We start from the raw sequence: 25,027 nt of genomic DNA on the forward strand, positions 1-25,027 counted from the left end.
CGTATGCGATTTAATAGATTTTTAATTTTTAATAGCGACTTTAAATATATTGGAGAGTGAATAAACTGGGTAAACTAAGTAGGAATAGAACCTGATACTTTGGGCCTGAAGAAACTAGAAAACAACGAACACAAAATTATTCGGACTGTGTAATCGATTAAATTATTTTCACTTGTTTTTTGTACTTTTGGAACAGAAATATTTAAAGTTTGTTTACAAATTTCTAGAAAAACTTGGCAACAATGTAATTTTTTTATTATTCCCAACGCTATCTAATCTAAATGAAAGTATCCTTTTAACATAACTCTCTACCAACATAGACCAATTACAATTAATTTCAAAGTAATAACCCAACATTACTGACCCAATTATATATTGCATTCCATTAAAAACGAAGAAATTACTCCTCTAAGCCTTAATATACCATTGTGCATTACAAGTTGTTGTTTTTTTTTTTTGTTTCCTAATAAAGACTTCACAACTTGAAATAAAGGCTCATATAACTAACTACCCGATCTCTAATCACCTGTTGCCTTTTGCCTACGAATTATTAACTACATGCGCACATTCCTTTAAAAAAAACTAGTTCAAGTGGCTGTTTACGCGCAGCGTGGTACGTGAATTCCCAATTATTGTGAACACTCCACAATCTGAAGTTTTTAATAAAAATTTCCACCGAGTTGCGCGCAACAAATAGTAATTTTCTTCCCTTCTCACGCTTTTAATTTCGCCCCCTTTTGGACTTTTCACAAAACACAACAAACTAATAACTTCCTTAAAATATGTAAAAATCCTGTCATTTTACTCCTGGAATATCAGCAATCAACATTGTGGTAATCCACTTTAATTGAAACGCTGGGACACTTAGTGCGTTTATAGTCTGTGATTAGTTGTTTCGCTTAGAGATACGATGTGATGGCTGGTCTGCGGATGCAGAGTGTGTATCATAAATTGGATTACTTAGACAAGACTCAATGGTTTGGTGGAGTGCGACCGACGACACCATACCAACCTGTTCCAGCCTCTCGGGACGAGTGTGGATTATATAGACGCGCGTAGGCAATGCTACATCATGATTAAGTGCCACGCCGAGGCCGGCCATGCCGCCGCCCCTTGCATACAGACCGTCGCGTGTTATTAACTGCGCTACATTGGCTAGAACTTCTTGTACGCTGCTGGCTAGCTGCCCCATCCACATTATGGCATTCCAAACAATCTGCGAAACACAACCGGCATCAACACATTAGACGGCAGCAGTTTGTTGTTGTTGTAATAGAGTCACGGTGTCTGACCGGTTTTCGCGCGACTTGAAAAAGAGTTATGGTTTTGGTTAAAGTTTGAGAAGGCAGTTAAAAGAAGCAAAATACAATTTATTTGGCGGGGATTATGATGGATTGGGTAAGAAAAGATCTGACGACGATAATTTATGTCTTTTTTTTTTGGTATTTCTTGTGGTTTTTTTTTACGGGTCAACTTTAGCATAACTGTAAAAGAGTAATAAACAACTTAAACCACAAAATATGACAAGATTAGACATTAAAAAAAAAAAAAAAAACTTTAAGCCGTACCGCATTTTTACAAGTTGTGGAACAGTGGAAATTTCGGTAATCAAATTATCAAGATCAAAGAACCAAATGTCATTCCTGGTGGTTTGGTCTTGTAAAAATTTGATTATTGCTGCAAAAATTGCAAAGACAATGTTGCCAATAATGAAAGACACTGAAATAACCAAAAAAAAAAAAGTCTTGCAGTTCATGATTTGCATTATTTTTTGCAATAATTTTGAAATGTTGGTTATTGTCTAAATTTCCATTGTGTACGGTATTTGGAGATATTTGAACAATCTTCAATTCTTCTCCAGTCGTTAGATTATATGACTGACACTTTTATTGCTAATTTGGTTGAAGATCGCTTTCCTATCCACTCGGAACCTACGTGATTGTGAAGGTTTTTTGCTCAAACCTACAAAACAATCAATTTTTTGAGCGTTTGCGTAATTTCAAAATTACAGAATCAGCAACACACGCTGACACATCGCTATTATTCAGCATTGGCAGCGATTCATTAAATTCAATTGCAATTTACCATTTTGGTTGAAATCTACCAGCCTCGACTGTGGCTTTATAATTCTGGCTTCGATTTGTAAGTTTTGGATGAGATTTACCTGGGTTGGGGTCAAAATTCTGCCGGGGTCAAAATTCTTTTGTCAAAATTCTGCTTTCAAAATTCTGCTTTACAAAGTTCTGCTTTCAAAATTCTGCTTTTCGAAATTCTGTTTTTCAAAATTCTGTTTTTCAAAATTCTGCTTTTCATAATTCTGCTTTTCAAAATTCTGCAAAAAATAAAAAAGATGTAAAATCATCTTTTTGAAAAATTATCTGCTTATTTGATTGCTTACCTACATAATTTGTCATTTTTAAATACGAATTAATTTTTGTTTTATAAATGAATAAATTTGAAAATATTAAGAAAAGGTTTTTAATATTAAACATTTCCGAAAATAACTAAAAATTTATTAATTTATCAAATAAAGATGAATTGAATATTCAAAAATTTGAATAAGAAAAGGAATATACAACATCGGTTCCAATTAGTATACATATTTTATTATTATAGAAAAAAAGCAGAATTTTGAAAAACAGAATTTTCGCTGAAAATGCAGAATTTTGAAAAGCAGAATTTTGAAGCCAGAATTTTGACCCGATCCCGATTTAGCTACCAGCTTCCCTGCAATTGATCAATTTTGCTTGCGATTTCCCAACTACAGCTGTTATTTACTGGTTTCTGTCGATTAATTTGATTATAGTTTTGGTAATTTTAAGGAATTCGGTGAACAAAAAAAAATCTTTAAATATGGGGATGTGTATTTTTCGAAAACGAAAAGGAGAGTAGTGTTTGACTAGAATGTATGTCTGTATGTTCAATTGTGACATTATAGCTTCTAAATTACTTATTTTTGTTTGACAAATGACCAATCGTTGGAATCGTTTTACGATTCGCTTGATATAGTTTATATGAAATTTAAAAAAAAAAAACTACGCTTCTTGAAAAACAATAACCATTTATTGTTTAATTCTATTTTAGTATCAGAGACTTTGAAAATACTTTATCACGAAATTATAACCCCAAACAAAATTGAAATAAAAATATGCTCAAAAGCTTAAATCCGAGTACTCCAAATTCACGAGTGAGAAAATGTAACAAGAAATTATTATGATCTAAAATTTGTATATGCTTTTTAACTTAATTTTTTTTTTTTTTTAAGTGAAAACTTCTTTAGTGATTTGAAACAAAATGAAACGAAAAAAAAAAATCAATAATTGATTATAATTTTTTTTGTTTTAATAGATAGATAAATGAAATTTATAGTGCAGATAGGTAATTAAATAAACTATATTTTTGTACAAAGTTTCAATTAATTTCATGTTCAAAATCCTGAGATAACGGTAAAAAGATATTCTTTTTCTAAACACGTTATATCTTTTGATCTAGAGCACGTAAAAGATTGAACTTTAATACGCATGCTGATAATATAACCTTTCATTTGATATACCACACATAACGGTGCGTGCTCTAAAAGTTACGCAATCTTAAATTGAAAAACTTGAAAAATACCCAAAACGCCTGTGGAGATCTGTTGCCCATGACCAGTGTAGGTACAGTAACAGTAATCTCAGTTTAAAATTTCGACATGGATGGCTTTTAAAAATTCTTACTTTTTTTACAGGCATCGTAGAAGTATGATTGAAACGTCATGTAAAAGTTAAAATAATAAGCTTTCAGATGATCCAAAATTTATCATAGGTTGTCATTTAAATAAATGAATTTAACGGTGTTAGAAAAGAAAAAAGATTGATTTTTTTGCTTTTTTTATGAAATCTGATTGGGTTCAAATAATTCTAGATCTTTTTGTAGATTTGGGACAGGCATGGTTGAAAAAAATATTTAAAGCTTAAATAAATAACCTTTCATATGATAAAAATATAAAATTTATTATAGGTTGTCAAATAAAAAAATGAATTTAAAGGTGATGGAAGAAATAAAAGATAGATTTTTTTGATTTTTTTTTTTTTTCAAGAAGAATTAATTTTTATGGTTTCACTTCTACCACGTGTGAATTGCACACATGATTAAATTTAACATTTTTAAACATTTCAATTATACGAAGAAATCTATCTATGCAAGCCTGCCATGCTTCTAATTTATTCGAAAAAACGATTTTTAGAAATATCCATTCCAATGAACTTAATTATTTTTAGGTTAAAGTGTAGACAATTTGGTACAAAAAAAAATGTAGGTACTCAAAAATATTAGTACTCGTTCAATTGGAAGTCGTTTTAAATAAATTAGTTTACACATTCCCCGAAAAAAAAGGAAGGACATGAAAAAATCTCCTTTTTAGTGAATCCGTTGCATCCTGAAATTCATGAGAATCGAATATTTTTATCACAGGTTATACAAAAAGTGGATTTCATAAAACGCTTTTAGGAATCTACAGAATACATTCTACACATCTACTTATATACCCTTTTATACTCTTTTTCAGAATGTAATATTATTGTTGTTGAGTTTTAATTACTCACAAAACCTTAAAATATGAGACCTATTAGTCATTATACGAAGACTTATTTGAAAGGTGAAAAACATTGAGAGCATATATATTTCATATGTGTGTTTTTATATTGTTTTTATTTGCTTATGAACATTCGTACATATCAATCATCATATTTCGCACTTGCAAAAAATATTGTTATGGTATTTTTTAAATTGAGTACAAAAAAAGCAAAGACAACAATAATAATGCCTTTAAATTGTTTAAAGTTTCTTGGCCTAAAAAAAAAGTGACTCATTTATTTAAATGCCGAAACAGATGAATTTTTTGTTTTGGTTGTTATTGCTTTTTTTTTATAGGTGTCAAAACAAAATCATTAAACTTTTAGTAGTATTCCGCTATGACTTTTTTTCGAAATTCTGTTGCGCAATGTTTTTATTCTATTAAGTAATTTTTTTTTTTTTTCAAAAACGTGCTGTCTGAGAGAAAATAGTACAAAATAAATAATAAAAACACACGCCTTGTTTTTTTTTAAATTCCGCATTCTGAAATATCTAAGTTAAGCTTATTTTTTAAATTAATGTAACATACTGAATTTAAATTGTTACAGTCAAATCCATTTAACTGAAAAGTAATAGTGTTTTTTAAAGTCAATATTCTTAGTTATGATTTTTGTAAATCATATCTGGGAGCTTTCTGAATAACTATAATTCCTGAAAAAAAACACAACTTACAATGATATTTTTTCAATAAATCAATGTTCAAATAAGCGGAATTGACTGTTAAAGACAAACCGTCTGCTTCGATTTTTTCAATTATGCAATGAAATTCAATATTGATGACATTCCAATGACGCAAAAAAGAGCAATCTCCTATTCTCATAACTCTTTAAAAGATTTATGAATGTCATCTAATATTATTATTGTTGCAAGGAGTTGTATCATAGAAAATGATAGATATGTAACATAATGTACGTTTATCTATAAAAAGTCTCATCATAACATATTTTTTCCATTTTAAAGACTAAAAAATGCATTCGCATTCAACCATAAGCTCAATATTATAGAGTTTTTTTTTTTTCATGGAACACCTGGAGGAATTGCAACTCAATGACAAAAATTATTTTCATTTTCATTTTTATTTTTCATTTTTGTGTTGCTTCTGGTTATTGAGGGAATTCTTCGCAGAACAAAAATGAACAAAAAAAATATAATTTACTTTTTTGTTTACTATATGAGTGTAACAATATTTTGTAGTGGGTTTTTTTTTTCTTGCTCACTTGCATGAGTGATGAGATGCGATTTTTCGAATATTTATTTTCTTTTTTTTCAGGTTTACGGAAATTTCTTTGAAATATGTGACAGTACGGGTAATCTACACAAATATTAATGTATACGAGTAGGTTTAAAAATTAAAAAAAAAAAAAAAAAAAAAAAAACAATTAAAATGCATAAAAAATAATTAAATTAAAATTCTGAATAAAAGTCTACCTCTACCATGTTGCGCAACTTATTTGCAAATTGGATGGTGTTTGGGATTTTTATCAGGAAATTTCCCAGTGGATATCTTGTTCCCTTGTTCATTTACTTTGAATACTGAACGTGAATATTGAAAATTTCAATAAAACAAATTTGAACTGAAAGCTTAGTAGCGTTTCGTGTTATTGATTAACCAGAATATTTGAAGTTAACACATGTTAAATAAATGACGCAAGAAATGATATTAGTATAATGACCAAAATTAATGTCATTTGTTCCTACATAACTTCTTGAGTTTTTATCAAAATTTGACGAATGAGGTATTTTTAGAAACGCCATAACTGTCCGCTAGGTATAGCTTAAAAAGCATTACTTAAACCTGACTAAAGCGATTTCTAGACGACGTAAAACAAAACAAAAACTAGACATAGTGATAAGTTGTGTTTATTTAAATTTCTTGATTGTTTAAGTTCCATAATTTTCTGGTATTTCAAAAACACAATTCATACTCCATTAATTTGTTAAAGCTGTGTGGTAAAAAAAAATAAATTTATATATGTATTTAAAAGAACTTTTAGGTACATGTTAACATTAAATTTAAAAAAAACCTTTTTTTTAACATGTAAAGAATTTTTTATTTCCCCTAGGAAAATTTCTACGGGAAATACAAATTAATTTATACTACATTTTCAACAGAGGTATTGAACAAACGACAAACCAATTAGTTTATTTCATTTTTTTTTTTCTCATGCAGTTTCTCATTCATTTTATTTATTTACAATAATTTATTTCCTTCCCCAAGGGCTTCGGGGGAATAAAACACATTCAACATTTTTTTTTTTTTCAACATTTTTCCCCATGGAAAATCGTGACTTGAATTTTACAGAAGCTTAAAATAGGTATTATTACTGTGTTACTGGATATAAATTTTATCAGGTTTCAAACAATGTATGTATATTAATATGTTTGTATAGTAACATGTTCTTGGATGTAACGTAGCTAGAATTTCTTCCCTAACGCCAAAGGGCACCATTGGAAAAGATGTTTCACGAAAATGCATTATTTGTAATAAGAAGGGACATTTTCATGATAAGAAATTTTCTTCTCATGTCATTGCAATGAATCAAATATTAATAGGTAGTTAATTTCATAACGTGATGTCAGTTATGTTATAGAATAGCAACTATTTTTTTAGTGAAAATTTCAATCTTTTGAAAAAGTAACGAATTTTTGCGAAATTTTATTAATTTTATTAAAAAAAAAAAACAGGTGGTTATTGTTAGAAATTAAATTAAAAAAAAAGGTATAAACTTACTTTGCTGTTAAAGTCAAGCCAATTTATCTGAAACAATAAAAAAAAAATATATTATTATTTTGAAATAATTTAAAACTAATAAAAAAATGTTTTTTATTTGTTTTGGTTTTTATATTCGAGATTTAAACACAAAATTTAATGAAAATTGTAATCAATAAGAGCAAAGTATAAAAAATTAATCCTTAATATGTTTGGATTGTTAGTTTTGTACTCCGTTTACAAATTTCGTAACAATTTTTAAAGGTTGAACTTAAGCGATCACTATGGCGTATGAGTACCATTTTTTTTTTTAATACAATTTTGTTAGTTGGTTACTACTTTTAGTGATCACATAATAAAACCATTTGAACTTTGTAAGGCGTTGAAAATTGTGCCTTACCATTGAACACTACGATCAGTGGAAATATTACATTTAAAGTCCTGAGGATGTTTTTCAGTTTGGGACTTATACAAATATTCCCTCAAGAAAATATAAAAAAGAGTTCAGGAAAACACAAAAATCTTCTATGAGATCCTTCTGTTGATCAATTGAAGAATACTGAAAGGTGTCGGAAATTTCTCTAAATCAATCCATTAATGCTTTGCATACTACAAAACGCGGATAGATCATGAACCAACTCTTTATGAAGAATCGTACATTTTGTTCTAGCTAGACATCTCAACCTTAATTGTCAAATTTTAAATAAACAAGAAATCTTTTTTACCCTTGTCGTACAATCAAATGAGGTAAAAATTCTGCTGTACATCACAACAGTATTTGATAAAACTATCTTGGCATTTTCATGTTCCTTGAAGAACGAACTTGTTCTTAAGGTTAAAGTTGCTAAAACTTTTAAGAGCTTTTATAGGAAATTTTGAAAATTTATATGAAAAAAAAATAAACTTCGTTTTTCAAAGGAAAAAAAAATGCATCTAAAATCAAATTGAGCTCCAAAACAAGTATGCAGCTTGATTTCTTTAATTAAGGTGCATTTTAAAAACGAATTTTTAAAATCTTTAGAGCCGTTGTTTTTTAAATTTACAAATAATTTTTTGAAAAAAAAAAAGTTTTAAAATAAAATTGGTACGACATTTTATAGAAACTACTAATCAACATCTAAAACCAAAATTTAAAAAAAATTTAATGTCCCGTTTTCGAAAATTTAATTTTTCAAAAAAAATTTCAATTTTTTTTTTAATTCCAAAAAAGATATTATTTCAAAATTTTATTTTTGATTTATATTTAAATTATATAAATGCTTATGTATTGAAAATTTCGTTGAAATTGGAGTAGTAATTTGGCAGAAAATCAGATACGAAAAAAAACTGTTGTATGACAGGAACCGTTAAAAATGATTTTCAAAAATTTGTTTTTCATTCTTAAAAATTACTATTTTAGGCTATTGATTATGTAGTTTAGAAAGGAACTAAGACGTTCACGGGTTTTTATTGCAGGAATCGTTCAATGGGTTATAAAAGAAGATAAAACCGCGGAGTGCTATTAAATGAGAGGGTGGAAACTGAAGATAGGGGTGCAGAAGCCCCCTTTTTGGTTTTTTCAATATACCTCGTAAACCAAGCAAAATTTTGATATATTGCACATATAACTTTTTGTAGAGAATTAAATTTCCTATTGGAACAATGTTTTTTAAAAATTGAAAAAAAAAATTTCCATACCAAAATAGTCGAAAAAATCATAAAAAAAATATCAAAAAAATCGATTTTTTGAATTTTTTTTGCTTTTTTACTTGTACATTTTTTTTGGGTTGAGATAGACATAAACGCTGCTCCAAAGAAAAAAAGAAGCTTAAATTTCCTTCAAAATTCTGTACTCACTAAATTTTTTCATTGAAAATTAACCGAAGTATGGCCATTTTAATCTAGCTTTTTTTTCGCATTTTTAGTTTTACTCAAGTAAAACAGAAACATTTGAGGGGAAAGTTCGATAACTTAAGCACCAAGAACTGATAATGAGATTTTGTAGAGGGGTTAACTACAATCATTGTTTACTATGGGAGGGGGGGTCAATGTCCCCCCTTTTTGGTGGGAGGGGCAATTTTCTAAAAATAATACTTAAAATAAAAAAAAATTATTAAAAAACAACGGCAACACTTACAATTTTGATTGATACTTTTTTCAAAAGCTAGAATTATAAACTTAATATTAATTTTAAAATGAAGGTATTTTAATCAATTGTTTTTGAAATGCCTGATTTCAAAGTCAAAACTTGTAAAAAAAAGTTTAAAAAGCACATTGAGTACAATTTTCACAAAGACTGTGGACTTCAATACGAAATTGATCGACAGAGTAAACTGCCTTAATTGATTTCTTATCAAATCATGAAAATCATAATGTTCCTATGCCTTCTACTTTTTGAGAAAATTGAAAAATAGACAAAATACTTTCTTTATCGGAATCACTCGCTTATTTCAAAAACAATTGATTAAAATAACTTCATTTTAAAATTAATATTAAGTTTAAAATTCTAGCTTTTAAAAAAAGTATCAATCAAAACTGTAAGTGTTGCCGTTGTTTTTTAATAATTTTTTTTTATTTTAAGTATTTTTTTTAGAAAATTGCCCCTCCCGCCAAAAAGGGGGGACATTGACCCCCCCTCCCATAGTAAACAATGATTGTAGTTAGCCCCTCTACAAAATCTCATTATCAGTTCTTGGTGCTTAAGTTATCGAACTTTCCTCTCAAATGTTTCTGTTTTACTTGAGTAAAACTAAAAATGCGAAAAAAAAGCTAGATTAAAATGGCCATACTTCGGTTAATTTTCAATGAAAAAATTTAGTGAGTACAGAATTTTGAAGGAAATTTAAGCTTCTTTTTTTCTTTGGAGCAGCGTTTATGTCTATCTCAACCCAAAAAAAATGTACAAGTAAAAAAGCAAAAAAACTCAAAAAATCGATTTTTTTGATATTTTTTTTATGATTTTTTCGACTATTTTGGTATGGAAATTTTTTTTTTCAATTTTTAAAAAACATTGTTCCAATAGGAAATTTAATTCTCTACAAAAAGTTATATGTGCAATATATCAAAATTTTGCTTGGTTTACGAGGTATACTGAAAAAACCAAAAAGGGGGCTTCTGCACCCCTATCTTCAGTTTCCACCCTCTCATTTAATAGCACTCCGCGGTTTTATCTTCTTCTATAACCCATTGAACGATTCCTGCAATAAAAACCCGTGAACGTCTTAGTTCCTTATTACCCTGTTTTTTTCGACATAATCAATAGCCTATTTGAATTTTTTAAGAAAATCGTTAGAGCCGTTTACGAGAAAATTCAACTTTTTGGTCAAAACAAAATTAATTCCACAAAGCCCTCTGGAGAGTCTCCATAAAATGCCATATTCCAAGTTTGATGTTAATCGAGGTATAGCTTCGTAGGCAGACATGTAGCTTCGCAGGCAGACAGACAGACATACAGACGGACTTCCGGGACACACATTTTTTTTGCATTCTCTATCATCGTAATGTCAAGTATTATTATTATCTCAACTTTTTTTTTTATACGAATTCCTAGCTTGATATATAGTACCTATATCGCAAGTAAAAAAAAAGACGCTCTATCTTTACAAGGCAAAAGGCAGGACTATCTTCTTCCAAGACAATACTTTGTGCATATCAAAAAACACTCAATACAAAAAGTCCTTTTACCAATACCAAAGTACACAACCAAAATAATTGGAAATACTTCATCGTTCTATTCTAAGAATTTAAATATTTACTAAATGGAATAAAAAAATAGTAAATCGTTTTATCTTATACTCATTTCCCTGCCAAAAAAAAAAATACAAAAAAAAAACAATAAACAAGGCACTCAACATTAAATCTAGAAAAAAAGAATATCGTCCCAAACCATAAAGTAATCAAAAAACCACATATTGAATACTCTTCACAGAACCTCAATATTTATTGTCCTCTTAACATTACATTATTTGTAAGCCTTGCCATCGAACTTAAAGGAATAAACATATAGAACCACAAAAAAAAGCTATTGCTTCGGTGACCCATTAAATAAATCCGTTTCCGCCTTAGGTTCACATCGTCAATTGTCAATATTTAAGATTATTGCCAAAATAAAATAGAAAATCAATAGAAAAAAACACAAAAAAAAGGAAAGATGCGAGACAAAACGAATATAAGCACAATCATTTTCTTTTAAGTGTATCATCAGCCCTTAGGTATAATAACTTTTAGACAGACATTTTTTCTCACATAGCATCTTCACGCATCCAAGAGTTAAGGGAAAAAACTCTATTTTCCAAATCGACTTTATACAAAAAGACACGACTTCAACAACAACAACAACAATGATATTGACATTGAAAACGAAATGTTGTATGCTTCCCATAAAATCAGAAAAACAAATGGATTTTCTTGAAAAGTTACTTTTTTCTTAGTGAAATTGAAATTGGAAAATGACAACAGTGCGGGATCATTATTCCACTTCAACTATCAATGTCTTGACTTATAACTTTATTTAAAGATGTGCTAAGTAATTTAAAGTTGGTAAACTTATTTAATGAGCAGGCAGTGCTCGAGTGAAGTTTGTGCTCTTGTGGTTTATAAATGGAGTGACCATTTGTTAGGTTCTTCATATATAACTGCTTAACTTTTTTTAATTTTCTAAAAAAAATAGTAACTTTAACCTGATATCGATTTAAATCAAATAGCAAACTTTTATGATTGAAATGAAATATTTCTTCTTGTAGTGCTTAATTCTAAGGTATGTAAACCTTGGAAAATTGTCTTTAGCAAAAAGTATTTGGCTAAAATTCTGTTACCAATTTCTATAAAAGTTGGCACTAATACAATTGCCAATTTTTTAAAATTGTTGAAAATTTAATTTTGAATCCTGAAACATGGTCACCAAATTATCTATAACACTCGTATATTTGCTATTAAATCTACTGTTATCTTTATGTGTACACACAAAAACCCGTCCATCTAAATTGATGGTCTATATAATTGTTGGGTAAAATTAAAAAAGCAAAAACAAAGTAAGGAGTGAGAAATGATAAAATTGTATTTAATATTATATTCTCGAAGGACGATATTATCGTGATAGCAAAAGGCGTTCACTGCGTTCACTGTTTACTCTATTGATGTACCAAAAGACCTTCAAACAAATCCAGAAAAAAGGGAGAGTATAGCTTAATTGAAATTGATAGTCCTGATAAATTTTATAGCAAGGCCATATAAACGGTCGTGTCTTAACCCAAAGTAAATTGGATTGCTTCAAATTGAAAGATTAGAAAGCAAAAAAGTAAAACAAAAATTATATGAGTTCTTCTCTATTAATATTGATTTTTTTTAATATCCAAAGTGGTTCGAGGTGATTTTTATCTAAAGGATGGTTTTGGAATATAAAGTTTTAAAGCTTTTGTACATTTTTACATTTATAAATTTGTTTAAATTGAAGAACCTGTTTCGGAAAAAGTCAAAAATTATTTTCTTCAAAGTTGGCTTAAATGTGTCTTTTTTTTCGAATATTTAAAATATTAAATTAAAAAAAAAAAAAAAAAAACAACAAATATTAAAAAAGAATCATTAAAAGCAATTTCAAGCGAAAATTTGTTTATTGAATAGGATTCAATATCATATTATATTTTCATTTGTTTTATATGATAACTATTATTTTATTCCTACTTAAAACCATTATTTGCAGCATTTATATTTGGCTGTTATGATATGGTGTTTTCAGAATTTGGTTATCACTTCTGTCTTAAAGTTAGAACAGTTAGAAACCGAAAGCAAATAGGAATCACTGTGGCGTATACGTAGCATTTTTGTTTTTATTTAAAAAAATCTCACCAAAGTTGTATAACTGGCCAATTAATCGATCTTTTATTATAACATATTTTTAAATAAAATACACTGAAAATAATAAATTTCGTAAAATTACGAAAATCGTTTCATACACTACATTTTCGTTGGCCCAACGAAACTTTCGTTGGCTCAACGAAAATATGTAATTTTTCGTAATATGAAAACCTTCATCAATTAATGAAAACGTTTCATACACTTTTTCTCCCTTTTTAGTGCCAAAAAATCCAATTCAATGAAAAGATTCATCAATTAACGAAAAATTTCATACTCATTTTAAAGAATAAAAATAAGAATTTTTCCCTTACTTTATTAAAGTTTTTAATAAGTAACGAAAAAAATCATTAACTTATGAAATTCAACATTAACTAACGAAAATCTTCATAAGCTTATGAAAATTCTTCATATATTAATGAAATATTACATTGGCTTATGAAAAAATACATCAGTTAACGAAAAAAATCGTTGCCTTACAAAAAAAACGTAGACTTGGGTGCATTTCTGTTTTAATGATTAAAAATTGAATCTTGCTTTATATAGTTCACATTAGGTTTTTGTTTAAAAATCTATGTAAGTTGAGCTGAATATAAAAAAAATATTTGCGTATTGACAAGGTGTCTCACAATAAGTCGGACTCATCAGTTGACTTAAGTGAGCTCCACCGAGTCGAAACGCCAATTTTTGGTTTGGACTATATTAAATTAATAATTTAACAAGTCCAATAAAAAAATACAATTAATACAACGAAAAATTTCGTTAGCTAACAAATATTTTTTCGTAATTTAATTAAAATGTTCATTAAGTTTACGAAAAAATTCGTTAGCTAACGAAAGTTCTTTCATAAATTAATCAAAAAATACATTGACTAACGAAAAATATCACCGTGGTTAATTAAATTTTACGTTAATCGATGAAAAATTTCGTAAAGTGATGTAAAAATTCATTAACTCTCGATAAAAAATTTTTATGAAAAATTGCATTAAAATACTACAGTTTTCGTTGATTGATGAAGTTCTTCATTAACGTATGAAAGCCATTTCGTTGAGCCAATTAAATTTTTCATCGGCTGAAAATTAATTAAATTTTCGTTGGCTCAACGAATTTTTTCGTTGTATTTACGTAAGGATTTGGTTCAGTGTACAATGTAGTAGGTATACATGTATTTACATGTCAATCTTTAATTCTCCTCTTTAAAAAAATAAAATGCACGACTCGGTCGCACGAACTTGCTCTTAGAGTTCAAGTTGCTTAAATTTTTAAGACTTTTGATATAGAAATTTAGAAAATGTAGGTACCTACTATATGGGTACAAAAAAAAAAATAAAAAAAAAAAATTAAATTCGTTTTTTAAAAAAATAATATAAAATCTGAAATCAAATTGCCCCCCAAAACAAGTATGCAGTTTTGATTGATATATTAAGATGCATTTTTAGAAAAAAAAATTTCAAAATCGTTAGAGCCGTTTTTTAAAAAACTAATTTTTTATAAATAATTTTTTGGAAAAAAAGTTTTAAAATACAACTGGTATGCCATTTTGTAGAAATCACTGATCAACATCTAAATACAAAATTTCAAAAAAATTCAATGTCCCGTTTTCGAAAATTTGATTTTTCAAAAAAAAATTTTCAAAATTTTTTTAAAAATCCAAAAATTATTTTTTTCAAAATTTTATTTTTGGCTTATATTTATTTAAAACTAATTTTTTATAAATAATTTTTTGGAAAAAAAGTTTTAAAATACAACTGGTATGCCATTTTGTAGAAATCACTGATCAACATCTAAATACAAAATTTCAAAAAAATTCAATGCCCCGTTTTCGAAAATTTGATTTTTCAAAAAAAAAAATTTCAAAATTGTAAGAGACTTCATCTCTTACATGCAATTGTAATATCATTATTTTATAAACGACATTAATAATAATAACGTACGGCAACGCTTATTTACGATATTATGTTTCATGTTTCATTTTATTTATTGAAAGCAAGAAAGCTTTTTATGATGCATATATTTCTATCGAAATATTAACTGTTCAAATATATAAGAGCTTAATGCAAAACTCTTTCTCAAGAAATCGAATGATTTTTAAGCTGTTCTCATGTAAAACATTTTGTACTGTTGAATAACGCTCTCTTATTTTAAGCAAATTAAATTATGTTTTATGTTTAAGTCACACTCCAAATAAAGAAGTCGAATGGACAAGTTTAATGTTTCTTTTATTTTATTGCTTGCTTTATTTTTTGCCTAAGTTTAATTATTTGCATGTTTTAATAAGTTTTATTTTGCTCGCATGGTTTCGCTTTTATTGTTTTTAGTAAATTGTAATGAAATTAGCATGAAAGACGCTTACAATTAATCAGAAGTGCGATTAAGAACTTGAACGTAGTTTATTTGCTTAAATTTTGTCAAATTTTTTTTTGTGAAAAATCGCATGTGTAAGGATGAATGCTACTGCACGTGCGTCGAGATTTGTGGAAACTTCCACGGTTCAAAATCTTAAATTAAAATTGGCTGAAATGGATTTATCCACACTTGGCTTAAAATCTGCGCTTAAGGCTCGCTTAAATGAAGCCATTGCTTTGCTTGAGCCACATGAACTCGAGGGTTTATTCCCTGCTGATGCTGTGAATGATGATGATGGTGAAGGTGACGACGATGGCGACGGCGACAATTTGGACAACGAAGAAAATTTAGTCCAACAACGATTAGAAAGACTTCGTGAGGTGCTTCGTAAAAAGGAAGAAATTCTGGCGCTCGAAAAACGATTGGCTGAACTAAATAGCCATAGCCCTGCTAGAGATGTTCGTCCTACAGCTGGATGCACAGCACGTGACATCGAAGACTCGTTGCCTACGTTCTCTGGTGATGATGAATACCCGATCACAAAATGGATTGAGAATATTGAGGATGCTGTTGTCACCTACCACTTAAGTGAATCCGAATCATTTATTTATTTTAAGCGATTGCTCAGGGGTACTGCAAAATTATTCGCAAGGTCAAAGTCATTTCGCTCGTGGATCGAGCTTAAGTCTGCGGTTTTGACAGAATTTCACCAGCATACCACCGCGACCGATGTGCATAATGCGTTGCGAAGGCGAAGGAAACATAAGGATGAAAGTTTCCAACAATACGTCCTGGCTATGCAGGAGATAGCTTCTTCAACCGAAATCGACGAGCAAGACGTGATTGCTTATATCATAAAGGGAATTCCAGACTCCGTTTTTAACAAGCAGCTTATGCTTACGGCAAACACAATCGCTGAGTTGAAAACCATACTTCGAAGATACGAAAAAATGAAGTCTGAATCCCAACCATCGACTTTCTCGTTCAATAAGCCTGTGCAGCAATCAAAGCCTTTGCCACAAGTCGACACAAAAATAAAGTGTTACAATTGCAACGAGTTGGGCCACATTTCACCAGAGTGTCCAAAACCACGTCGACCAAAAGGCTCATGCTTTCGTTGCGGTATGATGGGTCATTCTGTGAACGATTGCCCCCAATCATCTTCTGTGCTTATGGTTCAAAACGATAACGAACTACGAGTATCTAAAACCGATTTTGCAACACTATTGAATGACTTCCATGGAGTTTTGGAAATCAAGTTTACGAGTCCTGAAGCTGAAAATATGGGAGGTAACATGCATGTGATGACAACTATAGATACCGGCAGCCCCATCAGCTTTGTCCAACGGCAATACGTGCCACCTTTTATGATGACTTCTTTGGAATCACCGAATTATGGTTTTTATGGTATTAATAATTCAAGACTGAATATTTTAGGTAAATTTGCATGTTTTGTTAATTTTAATGGTGAATTTGTCAATTTATGTGTTTATGTTGTTAATGATGGAACTATGAAAGATCCACTTGTCTTAGGACGAGATTTTTTGCTTAAATCTAAAGTTAAATTAGTAATTAATGAAACAAATACGAACAAAATTAAGAAACAAACAAATTATTATGAAAAAGATTATGAAAAAGATTATGAAAAAGATTATGAAAAAGATTATGAAAATTATGATGAAAACGGTTCTGAAAACGATGATAAATATGATTTAGATTTTGAAGATAAAATTTTAAAAATTGATGTTTGCGATGTGCATGATGATATTTCGTTAAAAATTAATGAAAATTTGAATTATTATGATAAAGTTAAAATTAAAAGTTTAGTTTCCGAGAGTGTTTCAAAAATTAACGCGAATCATACGGATGCTAACGAAATGAAAATTGATTTATGTGACCCTAACAGTCCCAACTTTATTAAAGACTTTTCTTTATTAGCTAAACCTTTAAACGTCCTTTTTAAAAAAGACGCGAAGTTTGAGTTTGGCGAAAAACAATTGCATACTTTAAATTTATTAAAAGAAAAACTTTTGAGCGCTCCTCTTTTAAGACTTTTTAATCCTTTGGCGCTGTGTTGTTGCAACGACAAGATGACAATCAATTTCATCCGATTTTGTTTTTTTCGAAGCGTTCAACTGATCAGGAATCAAGATACCATTCTTATGAATTGGAAACACTCGCCCTAATTTATGCCTTAAGAAGATTCCGAATCTATTTAACGGGAATCAAATTTAAAATTGTCACCGACTGCAAGTCGCTGACCCAGACTCTTAATAAAAAGATTTTGAATCCGAGAATTTCTCGATGGGCCTTAGAGCTTTCAGATTTTGACTACGTCATCGAACATAGAGATGGCAAGAGGATAGGTCATGTCGACGCGCTCAACAGGTGCCTTACCCTTAGAAAATATGAAACCCTATCTTTTGAAATGAGCCATCTATTTGCATGCATCAATCTTTAATAATTTTTAATCTTTTTATTTGTTCCAAAATTTCAAATATAATTTCTTAAAATATGCTAAACTAGAAAAATGTCAATCATTATCTAAAAAAAAAATTATCGTTATTAAATAATGTAACTAATTAAAAGAAAATGAAAAAAAAATGTTTTTTTTTTTCCAAAAAGTAAACAAACGAAAACAAAACAAAATCGATTAAAGACAAACAAAAAGAAAAAATACATACAAAAATATTATATGATGAAAAATGTATTCAATGAAAAAAAATTTTTTTAAGTAAAAACACTGAAAAATGAAATCAATTACTATGTAATTTCAAATAAATACACATTCATATGTATTTCAAAATTTAAATGAAAAATGTACCTAATTATTAATTTTATTTAATATGGATACCTATCTAAATTTTATTTTATAATATTTTAATATTGTATGCATGTATTTATGTAAAAACATGATATCGTAAATCGAGGACGATTTAAGGTCAGGATAGCCGAGCTGTAAGAGACTTCATCTCTTACATGCAATTGTAATATCATTATTTTATAAACGACATTAATAATAATAACGTACGGCAACGCTTATTTACGATATTATGTTTCATGTTTCATTTTATTTATTGAAAGCAAGAAAGCTTTTTATGATGCATATATTTCTATCGAAATATTAACTGTTCAAATATATAAGAGCTTAATGCAAAACTCTTTCTCAAGAAATCGAATGATTTTTAAGCTGTTCTCATGTAAAACATTTTGTACTGTTGAATAACGCTCTCTTATTTTAAGCAAATTAAATTATGTTTTATGTTTAAGTCACACTCCAAATAAAGAAGTCGAATGGACAAGTTTAATGTTTCTTTTATTTTATTGCTTGCTTTATTTTTTGCCTAAGTTTAATTATTTGCATGTTTTAATAAGTTTTATTTTGCTCGCATGGTTTCGCTTTTATTGTTTTTAGTAAATTGTAATGAAATTAGCATGAAAGACGCTTACAAAATTTTTTTAAAAATCCAAAAATTATTTTTTTCAAAATCTTATTTTTGGCTTATATTTAAATTATATAAATGCTTCTTCACAAAAAGTTTCGTTGAAATCGAATAAGTAGTTTCGGAGATAATCGGATTTGAAAAAAACGGTTCTATGGCAGGTACCGTTAATAATGATTCTCAAAAAAAAAATTTTTCATTGGAAGATAGACCTTAGCTTAAATCTAACACTTGAATTTTTAAAACAAAATCATTAGAGCCGTTTTCGAGATATTTCAATTTTACTATAATCGGTATATGACAAGTACCGTTATTTTTGGTCCAAAAAAATTAATTCCAAAAACCCCTCTGGAGAGTCGCCAAATAACGCTACATATTAAGTTTGACATTAATCGGTCCATACGTTTAGGCTGTAGCTCCTTATACAGACAGACAGACTGACAGACGGACTTCCGGGACCCACTTTTTTGGCATTGTCTACCATCGTAATGTCATGGAAAAATGTTATCTCAACTTTTTTTTTTCGTACGAATGCATAACTTGATATATATGTAGTACCTATATCGCAAGTAAAAAAATTAATAAAATTAGAAAAAAAGTTTTAAAAACGGCAACACTAAATATACGATATTAACTGGTATGTATGTATATAATATTTTGTTTCTTCCAAAGAAGCTTATTTCATGCGTACTTTTTTAAAAATCAAAACTTTTGAAAAAATTTATATACAAATTTTATATACAAATATTATATAATATTACTAGCTGACCCGGCGGACTTCGTTCCGCCATTTCTTGTATTTATTTCTAATTTTCGACTCCGTAATAAGTTAATTTTCAAAGTAAAAACAGGATCAAAACTTGAAAAGTTCATAAAATGAGTTTATAAATGTTAACTTTTAAACTTTTAGCATGATTAAAACCTATATTTCCTATAAGTTTGAGATTTTTTGCAGACTTTAAAAAATTCCAAAAAAATAAAAGACTACTCAAAAGTGTCCCTAAAAATTAGGTTGTTTTTCAAAAATTTTTATTTCAAAATACAGGGCCTATGAAAAAAATGCGTTTTAGACCCCTAATTTTTTTTTTAAATATCTTTCTCATGGTGTAACTCAAATTTCTGTGCAAAATTTTGCGTACCTCTAATTAGTCTTTTGTCGAAGGTCTATGACTGCCAAAAAACCTTCACAATTTGATTTTGAATTTTTTTTGAATTTTTTCAATACCTTTTTTAACTATTGAATAAATTTGTCTATCATTTAAAAAAAAAGTCAACTCTTTACGACGTACGGTTTAGAAAATAGCCTCTTTTTCAAAAAAATGTTACCCCTATTTACCCTATAAAATCTTAAATTTTTTTTGCCTTAAACCTTCTCCTCTTATGCCTCTTTGATTTAAAAAAAAAATTAAGAAAATTAGTCAATCGGTGTGGCCGGTTAGTGAACGTACACAAAACCAAACTTTAATATATATAATAGATATTATTATATACAAATATTATAAAAAATATCGTTGTTTTCCTTTATCAAAAGTAACAAAAACTGCATTTGTTTAAAAAAAAATATTTTTTGGTATTAAAATTATACAAGTTGGACCTTGTTAACTTTTAAAATAAAGATCTTGAATAAAACTTTCAATAAATTATACAAAATGTCATTTAATCTATAAAGAAATTCAATATTTTCTTCAGTAACCACTTTTCAAATGTATTTCGAGGGCTTTGAACTCTGCAAAAACTATATTTTAAGAAAAAGTTCAATGATAAGGTTAAAATATTTATACAAAATTATCTTGGTATTTTAGTTCAAGCAACCAATTTTAAATCATTTGAAAAATAACATCGTAGTCAACAATTATTTAAAACAACAAAACCATCAAACGCAAGCATGGGAAATAATTAAAAATCCAAAACACGCTTGACAAATTAAATACAATAACTAATACAATTTGCTTTATACAAACAATAACAAATGACCAAGTTTAAACAAAAAGGAAAATAATACATTAAAATCTTTGATTAACTGTCCATTTACAAGCTCCATAACATAATTGTTCACTGCTTTTAGATATACAATTGCGTTGAGTGGTTTTTCTCGTACCTAAATTAAACAACAAAAAAAAAGCAAACCAGATAAAAACGGAAAAAGATTCAGTAGAAAGAAAAAAACCGGAACAAACTTTTAAATGAATTCAATTTTATGAATAAATCAGAAATCATTGCTGTCACGTAATTCCAAATCACGTTGTCGACATTAATCATTCAAATCAGTAAAGGCAGACAATAGTTATTGTTATTAGGTACCTCTCCCGCGTATTCAACCCAACTTTTTCGAATACAATTAAGACCACTTCAGATACAGATACTACAGCTGGTGGTGAGCTTCTTTGTAAGCCAAAAGTATCATCGCATAATCGTAACTCAAAAATCGTGCAGTTAAACTTTTATTTCTTGTCAGCGAAATTATTACTCTTTTTTTGTGTGTGTTTACAAGAAATATCTAACTTATTGTCATTGTCATAATTGAAATTTCTAAAAAAAAAAAACTCTTCCTCAATCTTTTAAGTTAATGGACAGAAGAGAAAAGTAAAACCACCCACAGGTTATAGATTTGTTTTTGGTCCGTAACCGTAACCCTCTTCTCTGGCCGACAAACGAAGGGGTCTGGGCTAATAGGTGGAGTGACCGCGGTATCCATTGACATTTCAAATTGACAGGGAAACGCAAAATTTTGAGATATCTCTTTTTACTTTCACTTCAAAGAGAGACAGTAGCTTTGGCGGTACCGGCTGATATTGTTACTGCCATGATGTCTTAGAGCACCTTGCGCCCAAGTATTTATTTATTTAACTTTTTGCATTGCCTGCAAAACCTTCAATAAAAGTAGGTCTGTATTTGTTATGGTCACCTGTCAGAAGGCCAAAAAACTCATTAAGTCAGAGTCATCAAAAAAAAACATACCGAAGAAAAAAAGCGATTAATTTACTTGCAAGCAAGTGGTGACTGAACGATTTCACCGTTCATTGAGACTAAGACTGGTTAAGTTTATATTTTTTTGCCAATACACAAAAGTCCCATACGCATCTCATCATCATCATTGTCGGTTGATCGTCATCAACTTCTCATAACCGATGGAACCACTTTTGTCAAATTTTTCTTCCAGCAAGAGGAAGCAAAAATTTTAATACCGGTTGGTCCAAATTGAAGCCATACAAAATACAGAAATACCTTTCTTCAGGTGCTGGTTTTTTTTTTTAATTGAGTGGAAAAGCGGTATGCTTAATGGCTTTAGGGGGTTATTTTTATTTTTCTGTTTTTTTTTTATTTACAACCAATTTATAGAGGTTTTACAGCTGTAGTGTGTTGGTTGTAGAAGATTGATGTGATGATCTTATACCTACGTTTATTGCCCCGATTTTATAACAGTGAAAGATCAGTTTTAATTATTATTGTTTATAAGCATTTTTAGCACCATTAATTTCGAATATAACTTTATTTTGAACCTTTAATTGGAATTCACAAAGAATTATGTAAATTTGTATTTTCTATGGGAATTTCAGCTTAAGGCGGTATCTAGGCCAGTAACATTTAAGGAATTTTTTTGATTGGTTAGGTTAACTTTGAAAAGCTATTGATCTCTAATAAGCTTCAGGTATTGTATGCGGTTTCAATGAACTTCTAAGCCGATTAAAAAGCCTTCTTATTAAAGTGTACCTATTTTTTATTTTTATGGATAAATATCCTTTTGCTGCACTTAAGCAGAACATACAAATTTGTAATAAAATATTAGGTTTTTTCTATATAATATACCCCCGAAAGTGTTCCCGGAACACTTTCATAGCTCAAAAACTAAAGTGGCCAAAAAAACAAATCAACATCTATCTATTCGTTTTATTAAACCACGATACATTTCTTCGAAGTTTTCAACATGTCTTAAACATGGTTAAAAATCATATTTTCTATTTAAATGAAATGTTTTTAATGGCATATTTCTCAATATCTGATTTTTATTTAATAAATTAAATTATAGCTTTATTTTCATTTGAAGCATGACAAAACAAAATATCATTAATCATTTTTTTAAATCCAAAAATGAGTTTTTCAAATTTTTTTTTTAATTGTTATAGGACACCCTGGTACATTTGACTTTGCGTTTTTCGGTATGATCGTTCCCTTAATAAAGAATAGTTTGGATGAAGAAAGAAGCTTAGTTTGATTTGTTTTCGTGTTTTCTGTATTTCTGATCTAATTTTTGACCACCGGTATGTAAGCGATTTCTAAACCTAATAAAAAGCGTTTTTAATGGTGAATCAATATTTTGATAGCACTATGCTTAAAGTTTAGTAAATTAAAACCAGCTTTGTAAAAAAATAGTATTAGTTATTGAAAAAAATAAGAATAAAACTTGTTAGGCTCCTTCGGGGCACCTTTGACTTTTGCAATGGGGGCACAGTTTTACGTTGATTTTGGGGGAATTATATATTAAATAAATTATTAAAAAATAAATCGACATCGATTAATTTTGATTAAGATTTAAATGGAGGGATTTTTAGAAATAGTTTATGGTTTTTTCTTCTTCTTTTTATAAAATGAATTTTTTGATTTATTTTTTTTTTGTTATATTGTTAAGTAGATTGTTTAAAACCAAAAATATATTTTTTTTTTTCTAATCAAACAATAGACGAGCAAGATCCGCTGATAGTTTTAAAAATATAATGCACACTATGTGGGGTTTAATCCACCATTGTCAAATGTACCCCTTTTAAAGTCAAATGTGCCCCGGTCCCTGGGCATTATTTTTTTAAATGTTGAAATATTTAAAAACAAAAAAAATTACTGTTAATATAATCTTGAATTGTCAATAATTCAAATACAAAACAAAATATTGGAATAAATTAACAGTTTTCGAAAATACAGACCTTTAAAAACTAAATGTCAAATGTACCCCCTTCTCCTTTACTGTGGTTATTTAAACCATTCTGTTTCCGAGAAATTCAGAAATCAATAAAGGGTTCTATGGCAGCTACCATGAATTACAGTTGAAAAATTCATTGCCCGTAAATATTTTAATCAAAATCGTTAGTGCTGCTTTTGAGGAAAATAATTTTTTCTATTTTCGTTATATGTAGGTATGACAGGTACCGTGGTTTTTCAAAAACAAAAAAATGGGCACGTTCAGGAAATATTAGGGACTAGATATTTAGGCAACGTCATTTTCTGAACGAAAATTTGAGTAAATTGACTAAATTAGTTTGAATGTGATGCTATTGTCAAATTTCGAAATTTATTTAAGAATTTTACCGGTCGCATGGGTAAGACACCAAATTTAACTTAACTGTAATGAATAAATAAAATTAATTATAACCGATAATGCACTTTTTAGTTGTTTTTCACACAAATAAATTTAGTTTTGCTAAATTAATTCTTTAATTGAAAACAATCTGCTGTCATGTTGACAAAAAAAAACTTTCCTAAATTTTTTGGGAAAATTTTCTTGCCTAGCTTTCCAGTCAGCTTTCCAATAAAATTACCTAAATTGGAAGGATTTTTTTTGACAGCTGACCAATCAGAGACCGAGAAATTACCTAAATATTTAGTCGCTAACGTTACTGAACCTGCCCAATTTCAATTTCTTCTCAATTTCAATTTCATTTAAAACTAATCTTCTTTTCAAGGTCAATACTCTCAAAAAGTACATACATTTTTGGAATTTTAAAAAAAGTTTGAATTTTTTTTTTTAATCAAAGGAGAAAGGGCAAATTTGTATGGAACGTGGACGTTGCGCGGCCATTGATGAATTTGTTATTTTATGATGTTATTAAGTCTTACATATGTTTTGCAGGAGTTTTATCCTTGTGAAGTACTTAAGAAACGAATAAAATGCATTTTTGCATTTAACTCTTTATGCAGATTGTCTCTATGTTGTAACTTTAATATTTATTTTAAGTGCATATTATGATACTCTGTCATTTTCTCTAAGCCTGAAGACCTTAATCTTGAATATCCAGCCACTAGAACCCAAACTATCAGCTTTTTTAAACAACAATTTCAAGCCTATTTTGAGAGTTTTGTTGTTCAATTTTTTGTT

The 25,027-nt window shown here is 28.8% G+C and overlaps 1 protein-coding gene across 1 annotated transcript in view; it reads right to left on the minus strand.

Moving 5' to 3' along the window:
- Nucleotides 1–7,364, minus strand: part of LOC129906743 (uncharacterized) — a 91,076-nt gene extending 83,712 nt beyond the window's left edge. Inside the window, exon 1 of the mRNA XM_055982638.1 lies at nt 7,346–7,364. The gene's annotated coding sequence lies outside the window, so the exon portion shown is untranslated. The remainder of the gene's footprint in view (nt 1–7,345) is intronic.
- Between the last annotated feature and the right edge of the window lie 17,663 nt (nt 7,365–25,027).

This window comes from Episyrphus balteatus, chromosome 1 (genome assembly GCF_945859705.1).
Source record: "Episyrphus balteatus chromosome 1, idEpiBalt1.1, whole genome shotgun sequence".
NCBI lineage: Eukaryota > Metazoa > Arthropoda > Insecta > Diptera > Syrphidae > Episyrphus > Episyrphus balteatus.